At 39.6% G+C, this 14,953-nt stretch overlaps 1 protein-coding gene across 1 annotated transcript in view; it reads left to right on the forward strand.

Annotated features, from left to right (window-relative positions):
• The first annotated feature begins 439 nt into the window (after positions 1–439).
• LOC110839450 (venom allergen 5-like) overlaps positions 440–14,953 on the forward strand; it is a 29,858-nt gene continuing 15,344 nt past the window's right edge. The window contains exon 1 of the mRNA XM_087346769.1: positions 440–544. The gene's annotated coding sequence lies outside the window, so the exon portion shown is untranslated. The remainder of the gene's footprint in view (positions 545–14,953) is intronic.

Below are 14,953 nucleotides of genomic sequence, written 5' to 3' on the forward strand. Positions count from 1 at the left end.
CCACGTATCGACTTCCTCGATTAGACCGCGCTAATATAACATTCGACAAGTTACGAATAAACTCTCAATCGTGCGTTTTATCTCCATATTCCTGTTTCTTCCCGACTCTTAAACGCCAAAAATTCCCCGGGAACAGACTGCTCTCACACGCACTCAAACAACAGACAGACCACGTGCCACGCGTTTACAACATAATTTGTTCCAGAAGGTAAAGTTCCGTACACATATTTATATGTAAACTGGAGGTTATTAAATTAAACGTAGCAAACATTACTTCCAGTTTAAACTCTGTTTATTTATTCGAGCTTTAGAACTAATCGTAGAGTTTGTCGCTTTGCATCGGAAATTACCTTGGCGCCCTAAAAAAGATCACCGGCATATATAAATACTGGGTCAATGTTAGGACAGAAGACCTTCTTCCTCGTCTTCACTTTCAGCTTACTTGCAGCCAGTCAGTCTCTCAGTGTTTGCTCCGCCATTAACTGCGTACGAATGCCAAACCAGTGAAAGCCAAATCGACATTTGAATCTCATCACAGCGAAAGGTACAGTGAACACTTTATACAGAATCATCTATTAGCACAGAAGAAGCTCGAAGTGTTGTGTTATAACTCGTTGTTTCGTGTGTATTTTAAGGATCACGCGTAGAACACACGCGTTGTGTAGTGAAATGAGGTGCGTGGAAGGTTCTCAGAGGGCCGTTTCTAAGAGCTATCCCTGAATTTTCTCTGGTAGTAACCGAGTAAAACCACGACTGCCTCCAGTCACGAACACAGACTGTGATTCAAATCAGGTACATTCCGGATTCACATGTCAGATTTGTAACCGCTGATATAACTGTCTCGGTTGATTGATCTATTTATTTATCTAAGTATTCGTTATTTCTTAGTTATAATTTCATTCAGTTCTAAACGTGTCACATTCTGACTATTTCGTAATGACACGAAACTATTAACACGTGAGTAAGAATATTTTATCAACGTTTCATAAATTTGAAACTAAAAGTTTCGAGAATGCTCCCAATAGTTTTACCACGTGTCTGTCTGTCAGTACGTCCGTCCACATAAAAATCGAGTTTTAAACAAAATATGATACTGAGAAGTTTCATTAAAAATTTTGTAGACACATTCCAATAACGCGAATTCCACGTGCAGATCCACGCGTTATTTTACTAGTGAGCGAGTGACAATAAAGAATTTTCATGTTATTCTTAATGGCCAAAGGTTAAGTTACGATAAATGCGTCAGAAATTTTAAATTATACGTGCATTTCCTAACTTGTTTCTACGTGTTATGACCGATTATGGTGTTGAGCTAAAATGAGGACAGTTAATTTAAAATACAGAAACATACACAACCGCACTGTAAATTACGTGGCGTAAAGATTTTAAAATCAGCGACCTTAAGTCGAAACGTGAAACGATTACTCGATAAGTTATTATAAATCTCGCAAAAAATGAAACCTCGCTACTTGGTTACATATTTTCGACAAGACCAATCCAGAGCGAATTTCCACAAACTTTTTTTTTCCCATTAAAATAATTATTATATTTGTTTACCGTCAAATCACAATAAATGATAAAATTATAAAATTGTAAAAAAATATAAATAATTGTAATTTGAGTTTAAAAGTTTATAATTTACACCTGATGACGGTTTGATAAACCGAAACATGATGTGAATGTTTCGATGTAAATCGAATGCTCGATATGGAACATAAGACGATATTTTAATCATTTTAATTATCTTATCTTACTATTTTATTGTGATTTGACGGTAAACAAATATAATAATTATTTTAATTAATATCACAATATGACGTAACTATACTATCTCATTTTTTCCTCCCATTATTTCATTTCATTATGACCTTAAATTTACCTCCTCGTTGTAAAAAAAGTTAACCACCAAAATATCACGCGTGTTGTCGCATTTCTTGGTCTCGACTGTATCAGGAGTTCAGTACAATCCATGAAGGTCGCAGTGTTTTAATTTATTCATCTACAACTCAACTTCTTTCCCCTTACGCCAAATCCAAACTGATCTTAATTCATTCTTTTTTACAAAATACCTGCAATTTACAGTTACCAACGTGACAGTAGGACTGAATTTACCTTTTTTAAACACGCCAATCTTCGTGGTTTTCGAAAGTAGACACGACGAAGTAAGTAATTCAACTTCATAAATAAACGCAAGGTCAAGACCGAGTTGATGTGAAACGAAATTTGAAGGCCCCTGGAAACAAGGTACAGTCAGATGACGGGTGACGTAATATTAACACATAATACACTTGTCCATTTGACGTTCCACCTCCGAAAGCAATTAACCTAACCGAATTCGATCAATTTTAGTATTGGTAACACATGTTACAAGTTGAAGTTGCCTGTCTTTTGGATTGTAGCGTCGTGTAGCATGATGGAAGTTTACCGACGTTTCAGAGGTCCTTGTTGCCACCATCATCAGGGCGATAAATCATCGCCCGGTAAAATTCTACCGCACTAGAACCCAGAAGACAGCCATCTTCATAATCGCAGAAATACAATGACGCCATCACTAGATGATGATTAGATCATTAATTAATTGAATTTCGTGTGGAAGGAAACGTTCGTGGTCTAATTTAAGGTACTGAGTCATTTGCCTGAAGGAAAAACATGAAAAACTTCAATCAAAGCAATTACTTCCTGAGATAAGATTTGAACCCAGGACAATCCGAATTTGAAGCAGGAGTACCAACCACTCTATTTTTACGTTCGTTATGTTACACAAATTTACAGATGACGCATTTTAAGAATATGCAAAGTTTATAAAGTAGAACACCTATTATTTTTCTTTTATAATAGAGGCTAATGTTACGTGACTTGACATCATAAAGAATCTTAAAACTTTAAAATTAATTTATATTTCTGCTACGTTGGCAAATCTCGTTGTCCCTGTCCATTTACTAAAAAAGCAGAATGTAAACAAATACCCAAATTGAATTAGTTTGTCCTGCAAATGATACACTCATGATTATTTTCGTTTTTCATCGCAAAGTCAAGGTAACGTTTGCTTTGCTTAAACAAAATGTATACACCTTAAGACACGCCGACTTGTCGACAAATTTCTTCTGGACTCCGGACAAGTAATTCCTGCGACTGAGTAGAAGATTCGGTATCACGTTCTAGACTTCGCTTTGATTGATTCAAGAGTACAACACGCCCTGGAGCATGCAAGATATATTTCGTCGCTAACTTAATGAGGGTGCTAACTTAATTCAGTTCGTCTTGTTGACCGTAAACATTTAAGACATCACGTGAGATAAATAATTTACTACTAAAATAAAAACTGTTATGAAATATGTTCTCTGTAAATTGCCACCATAAATTCCTCTCACAAGAATTACGCCTTGTTCAATGCCAGTTTGTGTCAACAGCTGCTACTGACAATCAGACTCAACGATTTACACAATAAATAATTCTGCAATTCTATATCATAATTTGCACAGTTTTTGCAAACAGCTTGTTTCCAATTGAATAAAAATTTTCTTGGATATTATCCATCGTCTAGTAAATATAAAACGTAAAACGACGTTTCGGAGATGGGACTCTATCTCCGTCTTCAGGGTCCGGAGATAGGGATTAGCTCTATCTAGTGGGCCCAACTGAGTAGGAACCTAAAGACGGAGATAGAGTCCCATCTCCGAAACGTCGTTTTATGTTTTATATTTACTAGGTCCGGAGATAGGGATTAGCTCTATCTAGTGGGCCCAACTGAGTAGGAACCTAAAGACGGAGATAGAGTCCCATCTCCGAAACGTCGTTTTATGTTTTATATTTACTAGACGATGGATAATATCCAAGGAAATTTTTATTCGACAGAGATAGGGATTAGCTCTATCTAGTGGGCCCAACTGAGTAGGAACCTGAAGACGGAGATAGAGTCCCATCTCCGAAACGTCGTTTTATGTTTTATATTTACTAGGTCCGGAGATAGGGATTAGCTCTATCTAGTGGGCCCAACTGAGTAGGAACCTGAAGACGGAGATAGAGTCCCATCTCCGAAACGTCGTTTTACGTTTTATATTTACTAGACGATGGATAATATCCAAGAAAATTTTTATTCAATTGACTCTTCACCATCGTCAAGAAGTTTTAGAGCTTGTATCCAGATTTAAAATTTTCAATTGTAATATTCTTTTTTTTACTATACCATTTAATCATATAGGAGGACTCTGCAGCCTCAATCTTCAGGATATAAGTAGAAAAGGTTTTTGGCCACATTATATTTCCAAATACAAAACAAATTCTGTGTTTTTTTTGCGTTCTAGTGTCAGCGAAGAACACCTTGAGGACCCGTTCATGTCTCTGTCTGACTTTCCGTAAAGTTTTTCTCGGGGGTACTCAACCTACATGGGCGGGGAAACCCAAACTATATGACCGGGGTCACTGTACAGAGTACATCTTTGCAATCTTGATGAATCTTAATGCTCGTAATGTTTATGTACCTGCAGATCTATACAAGTTTTTATACGTAAAACATGAAATGAAAAGACATTTTTGGGAACCAGCCTTATGTAAGAGGATAATATTAAAATGGTCTGGGAGTGTACGGACTGTGTCTTCGGGTCGCCCAGAACAGGGTCCTGTCACCGTAATGGACATTCGGGTTATATGAAACGCGTTGAACTTTCTTGACCGGTTTAGCGACTATAATCGTCTAAAGAATCACCACTGCCTCACGAGATAACATCTTTTATAAACGTGGAGCGAGTTCCAGGATGTACTCAGAAGTCCTGAGGCACAGACGTGGACGCCCTCACAACGATATGATCGACCCGTGTGGCCTTCCAGCTGTCGAGAAATCAGCCAGGGAGCGTGCGTTGACGTCTCAAAACATTCCTTATCTACTAATTGTTACTGGAATAATAGAAATTATATTATCTGAACGTGTGAAACTTTTCCATTCGTTCTGCCCTCCGGTGGGCGATGAACCATCCTCCCACTCAGTTCTCAGGTGATGGGCGCTGACAGCGGACGGGGACTACATACAGAAAGCCGGTGAGTGCCGATTGATCGAAGTTATTTATCGACACTGTATGAACTACAGAGGTTACTTCGACTAGAAACATAAGAGAGGATGATAATGTTCGGTGGAATTTTAAGGACTGAGCAGGAAGTGGTCGTGGCGTATTCAAAATTAGTAACCCATACGTGCAATATCCCGGATTTAATATTAAAGGTGTTAAAATCTTCATAAGTGTAGTCGAGATATGGACCTCAAAATACTACTCGCGAGTCAAAGTTATTCTGTGGTTACGTTTTTTAAACTGATCTTTGTACCAAGAAAATTTGTACAGAAAGTGAGACTCAGGTGGATATGTTGAGATAGTTGGACGATATAGTATATTGTCCGGTGACAGAGACTAGCTCTATCTAAGGGATCCAACAGAGTAGGTACCTCTCACCTGACGACGGAGGCAGAACCAGCCTCCGAAACGTCGTAAATTTTTAAAAACTGACGATGGAAAAAGTCCTCACAACAAGTCCAGTGACAGAGACTAGCTCTATGTAAGGGACCTAACAGAGTAGGTACCTCTCACCTGAAGACGGAGGCAGAACCAGCCTCCGAAACGTCGTAAATTTTTAAAAACTGACGATGGAAAAAGTCCTGACAAGTCCCTTGACAGAGACTAGCTCTTTCTAAGGGACCCAACAGAGTAGGTACCTCTCACCTGAAGACGGAGGCAGAACCAGCCTCCGAAACGTCGTAAATGTTTAAAAACTGACGATGGAAAAAGTCCTGACAACAAGTCCAGTGACAGAGACTAGCTCTTTCTAAGGGACCCAACAGAGTAGGTACCTCTCACCTGACGACGGAGACAGAACCAGCCTCCGAAACGTCGTAAATTTTTAAAAACTGACGATGGAAAAAGTCCTGACAATTCCAGTGACACAGACTATCTCTTTCTAAGGGACCTAACAGAGTAGGTACCTCTCACCTGACGACGGAGGCAGAACCAGCCTCCGAAACGTCGTGGGTTTTATAGAATAGACGATGGAAAAAGTCCTGACAATGAATAATTTTAAGTGTAATCCACCGTCGTCAAAACCCTTTAGAATTGAAGTAAAGGGTAATCAGTCTTGACGATCTCGACTAGCTAAGTAACCATCAGTTTCTTAAGGAGGACTCTACTCCGTGGAAAATAATTAGCACAGCACATCGCCTACATTTTGCTAACAAGCACTTTCGAAGAAATCAGCATACTTTTTAAACAATTTTTAAACCACCATAACAAATCACGTCACTGCTGTGTATATGATGACCATGGTAATATTATTAAAGTCGTAGAATGTAACCTAACCCGACTTCAAAGTTTACAGTGACAAGCCTTCGTTACGAATTTCACAAAGAAACGTGAAAATTATAATATTCAATAACAGTCATGTCCGAAGATGGCTGTCTTCAGAGTTTTTGCGCCGTGTAGTCAGGTAGAAGTTTACCGATGTTTCAAAGGTCCTTGCTGTCGCCATCAACAGGGAGATAATTATTCAGCAAGGACCTCTAAAACGTCTGTAAACTTCTACCTGACTACACGGCGCAAAAACTCTGAAGACAGCCATCTTAAGACTCACCGCCGTGAAGAACCTCAAATCCAACATCCATGTCCACACTTGTCAACAGAATTCCGAGGAAACGAATCTCTTCCTTGGAATTCAAGAATATGAATTTTACTCCAGGGTATCTAGACTTTGGCCCTGACGAGCACTGCGCTGTCGTTTAGAAACACGCTGGATGCATCTTTTAGAAGTTCATCGATTGGTCCTAAACCTCGTATTCAGGTCAGGGCAGCAGTAATGCCATCTTTACAGGTCAACGGTAAACGCATTGCCCTAGTCGCAAGAGCTGACCTGACCCGAGCTACTCCAAAATCCGCGTTACTCTTTCAACTTTGTTCCCCTTTCCATTTCAATAGATTTCACTACGAAAGTCCTCCTTTTAGCCCACACTCACTGTTTAACTTTAGGTTCGCGCCGTAGCCATGTTAGAAATTTTTAACATATCTAATAAATTATTACGATTTTTGTCCGTCTAATCACAATTCATACATAATTTTAACAATTATTTATTTTAATCCGTCTTATCACAATATTTAAAATTTCTTATAATTAAGATAATAAAATATCATTGATGTTCCATATCGATTGATCGATTTACATTTTGGAACATTCTTTACACAAAATGTAAATCGATCAATCGATATGGAACATCAATGATATTTTATTATCTTAATTATAAGAAATTTTAAATATTGTGATAAGACGGATTAAAATAAATAATTGTTAGAATATTCACAATATGACGCAACTACACTATCTTATATATAATTTTACAATTAAGATAATTAAAATATCATTTTATGTTCCTCATCGAACAATCGATTTACAATTGGAATATTTTTTTTACAACATGTTTCGGTTTCTATATAAACCATCTTCAGGTGTAAAAGTTAAAATTATAAACTTAAAACTTAATTACAATTTCTGATATGCAACATTTTGGTGATGTTCACTTCCAGATTCATTTTTATATTGGAGTGAATGTTTTGGAGTGAATGTTCTACATCGGCCTGTAATACAAATGATTTAAAGAAATATTAATGAATATGAAAGAAATATAGAAACGAAATAATATATTGGAAAGTAAAATTGAACATACCATATCTAATAAATGCGCGTATCGCCATGAAACATTTTTCACGAAAACGTATAAGATCTCATACTTGTCAAGAAATAAAAATAATATCACCTCCCATCGTTTTATTTTGTGTTTTACGCAGAGCCTGTATAGATTTACCACCATCGATGTCTAACGACGTTCCACCGTTTGCCGAATCAGTGTTAGTATTATTAACCCTTTGAAGCCGAAGATCGTCTGAATATTATTTATGAATTCAGTCCGTACCGCGAAGAAAACACTTCACCTCACCATTACGAAAATCAGCTGGTTAACCCTTTGAAGCCGAAGCTCGTCTTCATAATATTTACGAATCCAGACCGTACCGCGAAGAAAACACTTCACTTAACCATTAGAAGTCGAATCAGGCGGTACCACATAAGATTTAACAAAAGAACATCCCGGTCAAAGCCTTAATAGCGAGGAATTAAAACTCCTGGACAACAGTTTAATTCCACAGATATATTTCCAGTAAAAACAAAGTCTTTTCACCAGGGATCATCATTAGTTCGGACAGACTCGGGTTTCATTTTATTTATGTGACGTAATAAAGCTCCCAACTGAAAACGGCTTGTCGTAAGAATCCGAGGGTTGCGTGTTATCCCGCACGTAATGTGACGGCGCTAACAATATGGATCATCAGGCGATGAGACTAACAGCGGAATATTTCTGAGCCCCCAAGCACGAGACACCAATAATATCTTGCATGAAGGACGCCTCATCTTTGAGGATTACGAAATACATGATGGGATTGGGTGCTTAAGAATACAGGGTGTACACTTAAGGACTTTTCCTTTCGACGGGAAGGTTGACTCACATTTACAGAACCTGACACTCCTGTTTCGTAATCGGGAAGTCCCGGACCCGAAACCCAAATAAACAAAACTTGTCTTTACTCCTTAGAGACGTATCCTGGGATATTTATATTATTAAGTGTTCTGTCTGACGACAGGTCCATATGAACAGGATCCTTCCATCCTTTTCTCGGACTGGGACCTGTTCATATACGTTCTTGGCAGATGATCCAGAAATGGTTTGCCATTGCCTTCTTCTGTGTGTGAATAGAGTAATTGTTGGGATGCCACGGAGGAAGACTCCGTGTTGCCTAGACCACGGCCTTGCCCAACACAAGTTATAAATTCGGGCACCGCCGGGAATCGAACCCGAGACCCCAGGATTACAAGGCCAGCGTATCCTAGGATACAACATTTAAATAGGTAACGACCACTTCATCGTCTTAACACTTCTTCAGTAATAGAATCATCCTACCATTCGACGTTACAGGCGCAGAACTCGAGTAGATAAAAAGAATAAATTCAATTATAAATGTATATCGCATACACGGAAATGATCACACCTTCATATTTTGTTTAATATAGACACGCACAAGGACACATACAGGCGAGAGTGATGTTAGCACATTCAGAAATTATGTTCTTCCCTCTTTCCATCTAGTTAGTGCCTTGATATTCATCATCTCCGTCTCTCCTTCAACTTCTGAACTCCATGTTTCTTTTTTCACGTAACTAATTTAAGAGTAATTGAACACATCATTGCCACATTAGCATAACGTACCGTACATTCTAATATCCATGTACCTCCGGGTAGCCGTCGGTTTGCGTGCGTTGTCATGTTTGCCAGCAAAGCAGTACACAAGATTCAAACGGTTTAATTTATGTTTGGTCACGTGCAAAAACAGTGGCGGTAAATTCGTCATCAACTTAATCCGCCGCTGAAACTAACGCCGATGTTTCAATCACGTCACAGAAGTTACGGCTTGTCATGATGTTTCATGGAGTATAATTTTGACTAATGTTAAAATCTAATTTTGTATATGTTCGTCATTACTTCGTAACAATAATTTCTATATACTCGCAGTTTATTGAAATAAACACAAAAAAAAACATATTTGGGTTAAGTTTTTTTTACACAGGGACGTTGTGGAAATACCAATTTTCGTCTAAATCCGTTTACTCGGAGCACAGTTCTTTAACACAGGGTAAGCGGACTCCAAACACCCAAATGAAACTACAGCAGCCTTCACCAAATTACATACTTCAAGGTCACGGAAGGACTTCTGACCTCCTCTTACAGAGCGGCTCTATTTTAACAGTAAAGCTTTGCTACGCGATTCATCGCCCTGATGACGGAGGCAGTATGACCTCTGAAACTTTGGTAAACATCGACCAGACTACGCAGCACAACAACCCAGAAGACAGAAATCTTCATCGCCCTGATGACGGAGGCAGTATGACCTCTGAAACGTTGTTAAACATCGATCAGACTACACAGCGCAACAACCCAGAAGACAGAAATCTTCATACTCTGATGACGGAGGCAGTATGACCTCTGAAACGTTGGTTAACATCGACCAGACTACACAGCGCAACAACCCAGAAGACAGAAATCTTCATCGCCCTGATGATGGAGGCAGTATGACCTCTGAGACGTTGGTTAACATCGACCAGACTACACAGCGCAACAACCCAGAAGACAGAAATCTTCATACTCTGATGACGGAGGCAGTATGACCTCTGAAACGTTGGTTAACATCGACCAGACTACACAGCGCAACAACCCAGAAGACAGAAATCTTCATACTCTGATGATGGAGGCAGTATGACCTCTGAAACGTTGGTTAGCATCGACCAGACTACACAGCGCAACAACCCAGAAGACAGAAATCTTCATACTCTGATGACGGAGGCAGTATGACCTCTAAAACGTTGGTAAACATCGACCAGACTACACAGCGCAAGAACCCAGAAGACAGAAATCTTCAATAGAAAATCTGTTCTCTATGGGCTGCGAAGATTGACAGGGCTCGGTCTCAAGACATGATGACGTAACCAGCCAGCCACATACGAAAGTGTCATAAACGACACAAATGTCATTTTTAATAATAATAATAATAAGGCAACATGAAAATACGATAAATTAAAGACAACTGCGTCGCCGATCATCCAAGTGTTTGCCTCTCAGCCGCTCGAATGAGAATCAGAAGTGACTAAGCCACAAAGACAGGATCGGGTGAGATTTCTGCCAAGGTCCCGTCTTGGAGTGGAATTTTCTCTTAAGTCCTCTTCCCTTGCAAATAAATAATTGGACAAGAACAATAACGCAAGTAGAAAACTAACACCCGTTCCTGTTAAAAGCATTGGCACATCGAAAAGTGTCCCTGACACGGAGATTCAATGTCGTCACAAAAGATCACCGCTGAACAATATCCCGGGTGTTTGAATTCCATTTCACACGTTCATAAAACTGTATGTGAAAACTGAATTTGCCAATGCCTTTGCCAATCGTTAGGAACTGTCCGTTCCCCGAAGTGCGTTTGATAAATAGCGAGTTATTACGAAATTAATTCTGTATGGATCCCATCAATTACAAGCAATAATAAATCTGTAATTCTGAAGATTTACGCTGATCTTATAGACTCTGTCCGTTGTCTAAATTATAAAATCGCGATATTTGAAAAAGCTGGATTATTCTTTCGTTATCAGGCGAAAAATCAGGTTTAACAAGGACAGTCAAACCTATTTATAGGACCTCCTGGTTAAGCTAACCCAAACCTGTACCTCGTTCCTCATAGAGAAAGGAGAATCCAGCTTTCGAAACGTAATTTTAAGTTGTTATGATGTCGACGAACCGCCACGGTGGTCTAGTGGTCAGAACACTAGCCTTGTAAGCTTGGGGTCCCGGGTTCAATTCCCGGTGGTGCTCAAATTTATAACTTGTGTTGGGTTAGGCCGTGGTCTAGGCATCACGGAGTTTTCCTCGGGGGGCTTCCCCAGTTTCTCCGTGGCATCCCAACAATTACTCCATTCACACAGAAGAAGGCAATGGCAAACCACTTTTGATCACCTCTGCCAAGAATGTATATATGTATGAGCAGGTCCCTGACAACCTGAAGAGGTTGGAAGGATCCTGTTCATAATATATGGACCTGTCGTCAGACAGAACACTACAAATAAAATAATAAATGATGTCGACGACGAACGAAGTCCAAGAGAGCAACTTAACACAGTAATAAATCTGTCAGTAATATGCATATAATCGGTTTACCCGCTGCAGACAATTTTAATTACATTGTTTTTCTCGATTCCACATCCCCGTCACAAGTCACTTTAAACTTACCATAAAATATTTCACGAAGGACAGAAAAATTCGAAGTTCCCAGTAATATATCAACTTATTCTCCAACACCCTAACATTTAAGACTTTCCCAGACCACACCTTTTGTCTACGTACACAAGGTCACTGTACAAATTTAAAGATTCATAAATAATTTCCTACGAATCATCACAGCATCCTATGACTCTTTAAGCCCGTCAAAGTAGCCGAATGGAAGTAACACGCTGGAGATGGACATTTAGGTTCCGTAATAAATGTAATTAACAAATGAAGTAAGACTTTGTCATGGAGTCAACAAGCAAATGTTCTGAGTTGATACGTAGATTCATTCAACAGCTAACCTTCTGCGTTTGTCTCGAGTGCGTGTCTGTTAGAAATATTTCAAGTTTCTTTTGGATCATCGGTTACGATAATGGATATCTTACTTAATGTTTTGTCGGTGTTTATAGGCCGGCGATTATAAATATGGGGTGCATATATCATCAGAAGACATGTGAGATACACGTCCTTAATACTAGTTCATAGTCGAATATAGAATAATTAATTTGTTTAAATTAAATGTCTTCACATGAACATCTTGTTGATTTTATACGGCATAATCAAACGTATCTTGAGACAAAAATTAAGTATATACCTACTGAAAACGGTCCCTGAAGCCTCACTCAAACGCCAAGAAGTAATGTTCATAAACGCTGCCCTAAAATAATCCCTGGATAGTATAACAAAAGGGGCCATGATCGCTCCCTTTCCAATTCACCGTACAAAATAATTCTCGTCTATAATTTTACATCGATCAAGTACTTTTAAGTCCCTACAGGATTATTAATCACCTATTGTGAGCCGTTACAAGTCGGTCTACATGTCTTTCCCATGATTTGATAGTCATAAGAATATTTTCTGACGATTAAGGATTTTGAAATATTTAATTACGCGATATCCTTCAATCACGTCTATCAAAAAATGTCTGATAGCTTTATTGACACACTAACAGATCTTAGAATGTTATTTTAAGACTAAATCTTTAGTTTTGTTATATTGGCTACCCTTTATTCCTTTTACTGAACTTCGAAGGAGCCTGTCATAAGGTTTTTGTTACTAAAAGTATTATGAAACAGCACTACATTTGTAAAGGGCCCTCATCCCGTCCGACTAAATTCATCGCGGTGCATTCTGGGTTGCAATATGACTCACATTTGCAATAAATCCATGATATTGACGTGTGTCGCACTGACGAGGATGCTTTTAAAATCAATTCACTTCCGACAGAGGCGCTGTATGCAGCCACAGTTATAAATTGCAACCCCCACTCGAGAATTATAATATAAAAGTGTACTCCAATGGAATATACATATTTTTTGAACACGTTCTTCGTGCTTTGTAGACGTCATTGGTCCTGATATTGTCCAAACTCTTATTGCGGGAACATATTTTATACTGTGTCGAAGCTAATCGCAACTGAACAGACAGAAAGACTTGCTGCTAGAGTCCTCTATCCATGGCCTCTGCCAAGCCAGTAACAACAACAACAAGTCAGAGGTGTGTCCAGTCCTACGAACAGAGTTCAACACGTAGAAGGCGTCTCAGATTACACTGTTTACCTGTTAGCCCCACCTCAGCAAACAAAAGTCTGTCCGGTGATGGAGTGGGCCAACGTGATCTGTTATCGCCGAGGTCACTCTGTCCGTATTTCCTATTGCCTGATCCAGCCTTCGTTATTGGTAGGAGCACGGCAGGCAACTCTGATGCTATTTCTTCTTAAATAATCAACAACTCTGTATTTTGCCTGGAAAGTTTGTGATTACGTGTTTCGTGTGATTATCGTAATAAATAGGAATTAAGTTCTGTCTTCTGGGTCATACTGCCTCCGTCATCAGGGCGATATTCATCGCCCTGATGACGGAGGCAGTATGACCTCTGAAACGTTGGTTAACATCGACCAGACTACACAGCGCAATAACCCAGAAGACAGAAATCTTCATACTCACCGCTGTGAGAACCTCAAGTCTTACAAATAGGAATTACTTTCCTAAACAACGCTTCCAAATTTGTCTTCCTTCTGGAGACATGATACTTTGGTGAGAAATATATTTTGTCTTCGTATGTTACACAATGTCCAACGCGAGGCAACCAAATGGATGTGAGAATCGCAGATTGATTTCAGATGACATAATTTTCCTATCTCATCCGCCCATGCCAAATCTGGAGGTCCGCTACTCATAGCCCGGTCCAGAAGCTGCTTTGTGTTGCAATCCAAAATGTCCTTGCATTGCAAATAACGCGTCTTGGTTTGTTATTAACAGACAGATTCACGAGAATTTGTTGGTTGCAAGGAAAACGAGAGGGTATATCTTGCAAAGGGCGCGATAATCTTACCCTAGTCACGGAGGCCTTCACCCGAAGTAAGACCCCAAGACGCAGTGCGAAATCAACTTTCTAGGTAGCTAAGCCAAAGTTCTTTTCGCAAAGATCGAACTACCTGATGGGAGTCCCCGCCCACCAGCAGTAGAATACCTCAGTCTGAACACGTCAAGGCCTTAGGCGAAGACAACAAAATCCATAGGTTCAAGCACATCCCCGTTTACAAGGTTTTGTTCTAAAATTCAGCTATGATTGGTTTAGCAGAGCAGTGGTTGTCGTCTTGTGCTTAGCTCTAGAATCCGTCGTCAGGTAGCAGTTTGCTTAGTTGCTTCTCGAAACATTCACCCTGCCGAAAAGCTAGAAAAACGTCCGACAATCTACGCGTTTTATCCCCGAAAGCCACGGATACACTCTGACGTAGTAGGTTACGAACAGCTTTACCTAACACTTGTAGGTAGACGAAATGGGCGACACATGGATAAATACAAATATTTTTTTCTAAAGGAAGATGCCACGTGGGAGATCTAGACGTAGATGGGAGGGAGGTACTGTAATGCATGTCAAAGAAATGCGTGAGAGAAATGGACTGGCGGGTTTTTGTAAACACGTATGATCTGACGACAGCCACGGTGGTCTAGCGATTAGAACGCTGGCCTCGGGTTCGATTCCCGGCGGTGCCCGAATTTATAACTTGTGTTGGGCAAGGCCGTGGTCTAGGCAACACGGAGTTTTCCTCCGTGGCATCCCAAC

The sequence above is a fragment of the Zootermopsis nevadensis genome, unplaced genomic scaffold, assembly GCF_977971745.1.
Source record: "Zootermopsis nevadensis isolate Lab colony 2312 unplaced genomic scaffold, Znev_1.0 Znev_ptg000010l, whole genome shotgun sequence".
Lineage (NCBI taxonomy): Eukaryota > Metazoa > Arthropoda > Insecta > Blattodea > Termopsidae > Zootermopsis > Zootermopsis nevadensis.